The following is a 10,744-nucleotide window of genomic DNA, read 5'->3' as shown; positions in this document are numbered from 1 at the left end:
ATTTGCATTGATTTACAGGCGCACCTGTGACGAACACTGAAATCATAGGAGAAGAAATTTAGGGCTCCGCCGGGAATAAGAAGTTTTTTTTTTTTTTTTTTTTTGAGAGGAGAATAAGAAGTTGGGAACAAGCTTCTAACGCTGGATATGGAAATGGGCCTGACTGGGCTAAACTAGAGCAAATACGTATTGACCTGCGAAAGAATTTGGACTGATTCCACCGTCAGGCCCAATATGACTACGCGTTTGAAGGCTAATGGGCCATTCGAGGGTTGAACGCACCGCCGCCGCCAACACAAAAATTCCACTAGTTATGCAGATGGATGCCGTTCATTTATATTAAGATTCATATCAGAGAAGTAAATAAAAAATTATAAAATATGTAAGAGAATTAACGAATAAATAAGTATCAGATGTGAGAGATGAACGATCAAGATATATCATATATGAGCAAAAACATACGGAGTTGCATTACCCGTGTTTCTTAGGCCGGAGCGTCCTGGCCCTCTCTGGTTGCCTAGTTGATCTTGGACTTTGGACTTAGAGCATCTGTGACACACGAGTTGTGCAGTATTTGTTTCCAGTTGATGTGCCGTTTGTCTTTGTACAGAAATCGAAGGAGAAATACCGGTAATAATACTAGAATTACATACTCAGCTTCTGATCAATCAACGAGGAGCAGAACAGGGTACCATTAATCTTCATCTGCATCTCGCGAGGTCGTCGCAGATCACCGGCATATCTCCCAGAGGTGAGCACATAGTGATGCAGAACGGGAATCGAGCTCGACTGCCGTACTGCAAATCGGCGCTGATCTATCTGCTGCTCACCGAGAAGGAGAAGTGGATCGACAAGGTGGACATCGAGACCGAGTTCTACCTGCACGGGTTGGTAGGGACCGGTGCCTCAGCAGCATGGAGCGCGCCTTCAACTTCGCTGACAACCAGGTGCTCAGGATCTACGGGTTTCAGCACCGCTCGCTGGCCAGCGCCAAGGTCAGGCGGGTTGCCAACCGGACGGCGAGCCCGCTGGAGGCCAAGGAGGCGGCTCTCAAGATGGACGCCAAGTTCGAGAGCCCTTAGGCCTTAGCAGAGAGAATCTGTTCTCGGAAGAATTCTTGATTTTTTGGAAGGAAACAGGGTCACTTGTAATATTTCCGTGCGCGCTTTTTTATCATGTTTCTCTTTTTACTAACAATCTTTAACAATCTTGCATCATGTAACTTGAACTTGCTTTGATCACCAAAATTCTTCTTAACAATCTCAAAAAAGCTACAAACATACGTTGAACGAAAAACGTTAGAGCACACAAAAGATATCTTCATGAACTATGATTCAATAAAATGATATCACTTATAGGAATCCAATTGAAAGAAATGATACAAACTATAGAGATGCAAATGAAATGAGCTATCTAGATACCATTTAAAATAAAAACACATAAATCACAATTCATAAAAATCACATAATTTCTAAACTCTACCTATATGAGTGTATACATATAATAAGAGTGAAAATATAGCATAACTAGACAACATGTCAAGATAAGAGGTTTAAGTTATATTATGTATGAAAGTAGCTTAAATGTACGAATCAATTAACAATAATACCAATTAACGAATAAATATTGTATACATCTAAGGACTTGTAAATTACTCTATAAGACTACAAAAGATATTACTTGAAACACATGTTAGTTTTAAAATCAAAACCCACATAATATGTTCCTTTAAATATGTGCATACAAGTGTCGAATATTTGTGAGAGACATGTACTTATCATTGATGACAATGAAAAATTTATCATATAGATTGTATTCATGGCACATAAAAGATACAAATTTTATAAGTATGCCATATATAGAACCTACAACTAATAAATCATGTGGATTGCTCATGCGTTAGAGAGAAACACAAGTAACCTACCATATGAAAAATTTACGCTATACATTACAAGAAAATAAAATATACACATGTAATCCTAGACAAGATAAATATACTAGATGCAAAATAAAAGGTATGAACAAAACTCTAGCTACCAATACCTCTTTTACCTTTAGATGTGGGATTTTGGTTATATGATAATCAAGGTTTTCATCAATGCGCTCAATTTTATACACTTTGACCTTTTTGCTTGAACCTTCACTTTATCTCATGTACCAAGTCTTCAAATCCCCCGAGCCGACCCGTGGTCTTCAAGTCTTCTTTGGAATCCAAACCGATTGGGGCTCCTTCATGTTGGTGATGACTTCCTTGGCATCCAAATGGGTTGTTTTCATCGTTGATCCTTTCTTCCAACCATATGTGTAACCACTTTATCATTTTCCTTCTTCTTTAGCTTATAGTGGTTACTCTTGGTCTTGATCTTATAGTTGAGCTTGATGTAGAAGTTAGGAGGCCTTATTTGAGAAGTTCATCATCGTCTTCATCTTTTTGGTTTCCTTCTTGATTTGCTTACATTGGAAGGACATGTGACCTTCTTGATGACATTTGAAGCATGTTATGGTGGATCTCTCTGTAAGCTTGTTTACCATGTTGTCACGGTTATCTTGAGGAGGTTGGACATGATTTTTGCCCTTCAGTCTTGCTAAGTCCTTTTTGAGTTTCTCCACTTCTTGCTTGAGCTCCTCATTCTCTTATGTAACGAGACCATTACACGATTCTAAAATAACATTCTCAACACATGTCTCATTGCAAATGAGTGAGCTAGATAGATCAATCAAATCATTACAAGAAGTAGAAGTATTTACCTTAGGATTGAAATTAAAGAGAGAGATATGTTGCTTCAAAGAGGGTATAGATTGAGATTTAATACCCTCAAATTTTTCCTTAAGCTCTTCGTGCTCCTTGTTTAGTAATTCAAATTTACATAATAATTATTTATAATTAGAAACAAAAGAAGTATGAATATCATTAAGGGTATTGAATTTCTTAAATTCTTTAACTTGTTTATTTAAGGTCCTTTGTTGCTCATTGATCAATTCAATAAGTTTTTCTTGAGAGGGTGAATCCTCATCAAATTCATTATCACTTACATCACTTTCCATACCTTTGGCTATAAGGCACTTATGTGATGACGACTTAGAGTAAGAGCTTCTCTTGAAGGAGTGGATGATAATGCTCTCATCACTTGAGCTTGAATCTTCATCTTCACTTATCTATTTTTCTATGTTTGCGAATGCTTTGACTTTCCCCCTTGTCTCCCTCTTGTTCTTGGTCTTCTTCTCCTTCTTAATATGATCAATTGTGTTTACCAAGTATTTCACAGAGATTAGATGATTAATCTTGGCGTTGATCCTCTTGAGGTCCTTCTCCAATCTTGAGATAAGCTTGGTGATCTTGGGATCCATTTCTTCATTACTTGAGATGCTTTGCTCATCTTGTTCATCGCTCTCTTCAACTTCATCACCATCATCTTCGCTTGAGCTTGACTTTTGCTCTTGCTTTCTCATCTTCTCTTTCATATGTGGGTAATGAGCTTGTTTGCTTGTGAGGGAAAGATTCTTGGTACCGGATAAGGAGAAAGCTTCAACCTCTATATTCCTGGTTATCTCATGATCAGTGATCTTACCGAGAACTTGGCTTGAAGTCATCTTACTAATATCATTGTTATCATAGATGATGGAGACTGTCAACTTGCACGTTGTAAGTAGAACTTGAAGTATTCTTCTCACCATTTTATCATCTTTAATTGGCGTCAAACATAGCCCATTGATCTCATTGATAAGAATATTCAAACGTGAATACATGTCATTAGCACTTTCATGAGCAAGTTGTTTAATGCTATTTAGCTTAGAGACTAGGACATAATATTTCTCATTGCGCATATCCTTTGTGTCTTCATGTATTTCAATGAGGTTAGTCCAAATATCATATGCATTTGTGAGAGAATATACTCGATTGAATACATCAACACATAAAGATGATAAAAGGATATTCTTCGCCAATGCATCGAATAACCTCTCCTTGTATGTGAGATTCTTCATTCCGCCTCGTTGACTCTCCAAACATCTAAATCTTTACTTACAAATAACAAGTCATTAGAATTTTTCAACAGGAGAAATAAGTGCCATCAAAGTATAAAGCACTACCGGTATTCATCCCTACCCCGGATATCACAACTCACTAAATAGTGAAGCCTAACCGATCAAAATGAGACAACAGCTCAAATACCACTTGGATTGGCGTATCCTTGTGAAAGATGTGAGCCTTAGCTCTGAGACCACTTGTGGGGATCGGTGACATCCTAAGAGGGGGGGGATGAATTAGGACATCTAAAAACTCATCTGTTCCAAAAAATTTACAAGATAAATCTTTATCAATTTTTATTTAAATATGCTCTGAGTTTATCTAGTGTGTCTACTCTACCGCTCAAAAGTTTTGCAACATATAGCCAACCCTAGCAAGCTACTCTAGAAAGGTAAACAAGCAAAGGTAAATTGCAAAAATATAAATGCAGAAACGTAAAGACGGTAGGGATCAGCACAAAGTATTTTTATCCCGTGGTACCAATTGCATAAACGCCACCCCTGGTCCATGTTGGAGCAGCCACCAAGGCTATAGCTCCCGGATGGCACCCGATCATGACCCTTGAGCAACCTAGCCACCAAAGCAAGACCTCACCACAAGCCTCTCTTCTGATCTCTTACCGCCGTCTTCACTTCGGAGTTTGAGCCACCAAGGCAAGGGTCTCCGCGTCCCCGTACAAGCGTCTTGCCGCCGCTCCACACCAAGTTGGAGGGTCAATAAGAATGAGCCATCAAGGCTCACAGTGCCGGTGAGTTACCAAGACTCCAAGGTGCCGGTGTACCACTTAGGTACAACGTGGGATCACTCCTTGCCCCCCTCTCTAGACAGCAACACATAGCAACAACTCTCTCTAGACGTAATAGCACTAATCACTCTCTAATCTTGTGTTTAATCACCTTGGATGATCACTTTAGCACTTTAGTGGCTTGGATATCTTCTCAAGTGTCTATGAGCTTCCTTGGACTCCAGCACACTTAAATGGCAGAGTGAGGGGTATTTATAGCCTCAACCTCATAAACTAGCCGTTGCCCCCAACGACTCAAACAGACTGTGAACACCGGATGATTCGGTGTCAACAATAGTACAAACATCGGAACATCCAGTGTGTACAGTAGTACAAACTAGCCGTTGGAACCCCACTCAAACATATTTGTGAACACCGAATGTTCCGGTGTAATCTTCAACTCCATCACCGGACTATCCGGTGTGTAGACTTCAACCAACCGAGCCACTTCTCACTGTGCATTTGTTCGGTGTGTACAATCCTTTGATCACCAGACCATTCGGTGTGTATAACCACACAAGACCGGCTTTGCAACATCTCTTGGAAAATACTCCGGTGAAGCCTCCGGTGTACACTCTTTTTTATCTCTGGACCATCCAGTGTGTTCTTCAATTTTCTCTGCTAAGTAAAAACGCTCTGGTGTATATATCTTGCTGAGCACTGGACCATTCGGTGTGTTATCCTTCCTGCGCACCGGATCGTCAGATGTTAACAATTTTTTCTGAACTCGTCCAATTCAAACTTTCTTGAGTTTAGCTTCGGTGGCTTCTTCATGTATCTATGAGACTTACTAAAGCATATACTTGATAAACATATTAGTCACATTGATTATGTTGTCATTAATCACCAAAATCATATACATGCCCTAAAAGAGCCATGTTTTCTACAGAGAGGACATGACGGTAGCGAGGCGAAGTCCTACCATTCTCGATCTACGGACGTCTTGGACTTCAGTTTCCAGTATTTTTTTAGACTTTTATTTTTATTAGTAATTAGAATACCAGTAAACCTAGGGTTTAGTGACATAATAGTTAGACGGGGTGTAACAGCAAAATGGTTGGACTTGAAGAGCAAGTGATACATGAGGCATATGTGTGCAAACTTTTACAGATAATTCAAGAACAAGCACTTGATGAATATTTTTAAGAAATTGTGCAGTCAAAATCGACAAAGAAAGTTCAACGTCCTATGGGCTAGTCTAAACACCATGGTCAGCGCCGACACCTTCACTGTTCGTAGGCATCTCAGGTAATGGGATCCAATATACTACCTTATTCAATATATTCGATCGTAATATTACCTCCATTTTCATTTACTTGTCACCAATAATTTACTGTAGCAATTCGACCTTGCGTTTTTTCTACGAAAAGTTTATAGATACCTAAAACTTTTGTATCATTAGATTCATCATGAAATGTACTTCATTAGTATTGTATACTTTTAAGTATTCGTAATTTTTTGTAAAAAACACATGGCCAAAATTGCTACAATAAATTATTGGTGACAAGTAAATGAAAATAGAGGTAATATCTAGTATAATTCATCCGTTCGTAGGTTACAACAATGATGAAGCCAGGACGTCTGCACCTCCACCGTTCGCATCCTACTACGGTGATCACATCGGAATGTCTACAGTTGCCCCTGCATACCATACTAGTACAACATTGTATTTTTACTAATACATTAATTTTCACATTTACCATATCTAATAAATTCATCCGCTCGCAGGCCCCTCGACTGATTATTCATGGACGACGGCGATAACAACGCAGTCGTCATACCCGAGTCAGGAGGACAAGTTTGGGCCAGGCCTCATGTTCGACCTCATGAGGGACTTCTTCAGGGGCAGAACCGGATATGATGTCATCACAGGGTCCTAGTTTCTTGGTGCTCCACTACCGATGCAATAGACTCAGGAGGAGGCCTCGACACCCGCTATCGCTACGAGGCCTAGCAGGCAGGTTGTTCCATCGGACAACCTGACCTGCTCTAGGGACCATGTGAGGGCGAACCCACAGCAACGCTGACGGGACCATGATGGTGGGAACAGCTGACAACAGCGGGAGAGATAACAATAAGATTATATCTTTACTTTTGTAATATAGATATTTGTTTCATAATATATCTTCGATTCGCAAACTAGTCATCCGCTCTATTTCCCGATCTCCCTTTAATGCTGTGCCTTTGTCATCTACGTGATGAAGAGCATAAGTGACATGTGTGTCCAATGTTTTTTACACAACGTGGCAGATCTAACTTTTCAGAGGGCGTGACAACTCCTAGCAGACTACACGACAACACAGTTACTTGGATTTTGACAATACAGTTAATAAATAAGTTGCATATTTTCTTTTTTTTCAAACTTATTTTTCATGAAATATGATGCAAAGGATATTATTTTTGAAAAAAAAATTCATAAAAGGTCTTAGAATTATCTCTAATTTTTTTAGAATTTTTTATGATTTGTTTTATTTTTTAAAAAAATTTGGGGTTTTTTTTAACAAAGCTAAATTTTTGGAGGGTTTTTTTAACAAAACAATTTCTGAAGGGAAAATTGGAATTCAAGTGATTTTTTAGGGGGTTTTACATTTTTTCCTTTAATTTAAAATGACATGACCACACAATTAACGTTTCAGAGGACGTGACAACTCTTAGGTCCCTTTGGATTTGAAGGATTGACATAGGATTTTTGGAGGATTGAAATTTCTAAGGAATTTTTCTATACACCTGTTTGGTTCATAAGAAAGGAAAAGAAAAATTCCATAGGAATACTTTACTATGGCTTCATTTCACAATAAACTTAGCAAAAGATCAGACCTCTTGAAAAGAAATCCTGGCGCGAGAAAAGAGCGCGGTGTTTTTGCGTACGCTCCGTCGCTTGGACTCGGCTCCTCTGACTTCACGGCGTGAAGTCACCCGGTGACTTCATCCCTAATCGCGCCGTCCGCTGTTGAGCGTGTCATCTGACGGTTGCCCGACTCGCCTCGTCTCAGGCCTCGGCACGCAATGTCGCGATACATCAAATTCGCGGGAAACCTTCGCGGGAAAACGATCCTACGGCACGGTGGTAAGGCTCCGGTGATGAGCTGAGCCCACCTGGGCTCGATGCCTGGGTGACACACGGGGTTCCGATTTATTTCGGTTTTTCCAGCTTCTCCAGCGTGACGCTACAGAGAGGATTACGATGTGCTCGTCGTCTACGGGATTCTCGATGGGTCCTGGTGATCTTCGGATGGACGCTTTCTTCAAGCTGCGTGTAGTTGTAGGACTAGCATGTGCGTGCGTTAGGTGTGTGTGGAGTGGGTTCGTGTGTGGGGGGTGAGTACGCGCGCTCATGTTCAGATACTACAGCTGTATTCAGTGGTGAAGAGTAAAAAAAAAAACGATCCTCGCGCATGCCATCAAATTTCTCCCACAAATTTCTCTCCCCTTCTGTCGCGTACCCGCCCAGCTAGAGCACAAATTCTACCTCTAGAGTATGTTTTTTTTTTAAACAATTCAATCTTCTTGCTTGAAAATATTCAATTTTTTCTTTCTTTGGTGTGATATGTGTTAGCTCTGCTGGAAAATATTCAATTTTTCTGCTTGTCTGCGGTTCTAAAGATTCGTCGGGTAGCTTAAATAGCTTCTTGTTGTTTTCCTCTTCAAGATTGTTGCAGGCAACTGGCTTCTCGTGATCTTGGCATCATAGGGGATTGATTGATTTGGTGTTTCTTGGACAATATTTTTGGATAATCTGGCTTCCTTCTCTTTTAGAGAAAGTATTTCTGTTTTTTTCTGAAACAGGGTTAGAGTATTATTGTGATACTAATTTGGATTTTCATTTCTTTGGTTACTTGTATTGGACTAGTTTAGTCTGATTTGGTGGTTATGTGCAGGGGAGAAGGAGGCTAAGGAGAAGCAAAACAAGAAGCTGCAAGCCAAGAAATCCAAGATGAAGGTACCAATCATGTACTAGCTATATAACAACGCTTAGCAGTTCCTCTCTCTAAACTAATAGTTCGTGATGTATTGTACCACCAGGATGCTCGGTCCAGCTAGCCGCCTAGATCGGAGATGCTCATGTAGGCGTAGGTGTGTGTCACATAGGAGCAACGTGAATGAGGGTAGGGAATTGATCAATTTCGGATGGATGTATCGGGTGCTACGATAGGGGCACCTCCAATGGCTACAAAGGGGTATAGATATCCCAATCTTTGTTGTACCATATAATCGTAATGTAGAATTGGTGCCATAACTATATTCATGAAACTAGGCTTGGGAGCGAGGGGACGGTGGTTAGGTCGGATTTTGAGGACGAGCTGCGAACTAGGATTGGTGGAGAGCACCATGGATCCAATGGGTAAAGAATACCACTTTCAAGCTTGTTATATGCACATGAGTTATATGCTTGTTAAATGATGCACTGGTAAAATGCTCATGTTTTTTCAGAGAGTGGATGGTAGCTAGTTGGGTGCCTCAACTTGGGATGAAGTTTCATAATGTGGATGAGGCTTGGAAATCTTGGGTAGCCTATGGAGGTCACATAGGTTTTGAGGTCAGAAAGAGGTACACAAATAAAAGAAAGTCTGATGGTAAGGTTAGATCATGTAGGTATGTTTGTGCAAACGAGGGTTGTCGTAAACAAGATAAAATAGATCATCTCATAGTGTTCTCGAGCTGAAACTAGGACCAATTGTGAAGTACGCATGAGCCTTGTACTAGACCGAGGGGTGGAAAACTATAAAGTGACTGATCTTGTTCTAAATCACAATCACATCCTTCACTTGCCAGAAACCTTCTACTTGATGGCATCACAAAGGAAAATTTCAGAATTACAAGCTTTTGAAATTGAAACAGCCAATGAATCTGGAATTGGGCCTAAAGTTGCACATGAGATGGCTAGTCGACAAGTTGGAGGATCATTTAATCTCAGCTATACTCGTCATGATCACAAAAACTATTTGCTCACCAAGCGTCAACGTGAGATGGCATATGGTGAAGCTGGAAGTATGTTGAGGTATTTTCAAGACAAAATTGCAGAGAACCCTTCATTCCAATATACTTTGCAAATGGACTATGATGAACAAACAATAAATATCTTTTGGGCTAATGCTAAAATGATCATGAACTATGCACACTTTGGTGACGTTGTTACATTTGACACTACTTTTGGAACAAACAAAGAGTACATGCCTTTTGGTGTCTTTGTTGGATTCAACCATTTTAGAGAAACCGTGGTTTTTGGTCAAATCGATCCTGATGCTGATGCTTCGAAGGGTGACGAGATGACAAGAGAATAGAGGAGTGGACGAGGTCCTAGCAGGATGCCCGAGGGACATTTTATCATCATGGAGGTCAATTCAGTCGGGGAGCCCATGAGATCTAAAGTTGTTCTAGGGTCATTCAAAACAGCAATCGGGTGTCTAATGAGGGACCATGTAGCAATCACATATAGAAGTTGGAGAGGCAAACAAAATGACATGTGGGTGGTTTCCGATAACATCAAGGATCTTATGTGGGGCAAGTTGGTGTTAAAGTTTGAATACCCTGAAGGATGCAACATGACCAAAGCGAAACGTCGTGCCCTATCAACAATGGCCATCGCGTTCAAGAATTTCAAGGGTAAGCTATGGAGAAATTATTACTTGGTGGGCCAGACACCGAAATGGGATGATTATCCGATGGTGGAACCATTTTGAAACGATTTTGTAAAGTACAGGATGCCATAGGAAGCACAACGACTAAGTGAAGTAAACAAGACCAACTCTCACAAGAACATGTACCCCACAAAACTGGCTCACGTGGGTACGTGAAGAAATACAACGAGTGGGAAGAGATGGAAGAATAAGTAACCCGTAGTGATGCCACACCTCATACGGTCGACTGGATACCACGAGCAATGCACTATCTGTACGCGAGGGGGGTGACTTTGTCGGCAGATGGCAGCCTTC

Source organism: Phragmites australis, chromosome 22, assembly GCF_958298935.1.
Source record: "Phragmites australis chromosome 22, lpPhrAust1.1, whole genome shotgun sequence".
NCBI classification, from domain to species: Eukaryota; Viridiplantae; Streptophyta; class Magnoliopsida; order Poales; family Poaceae; genus Phragmites; species Phragmites australis.
This window is presented reverse-complemented; position numbering follows the sequence as displayed.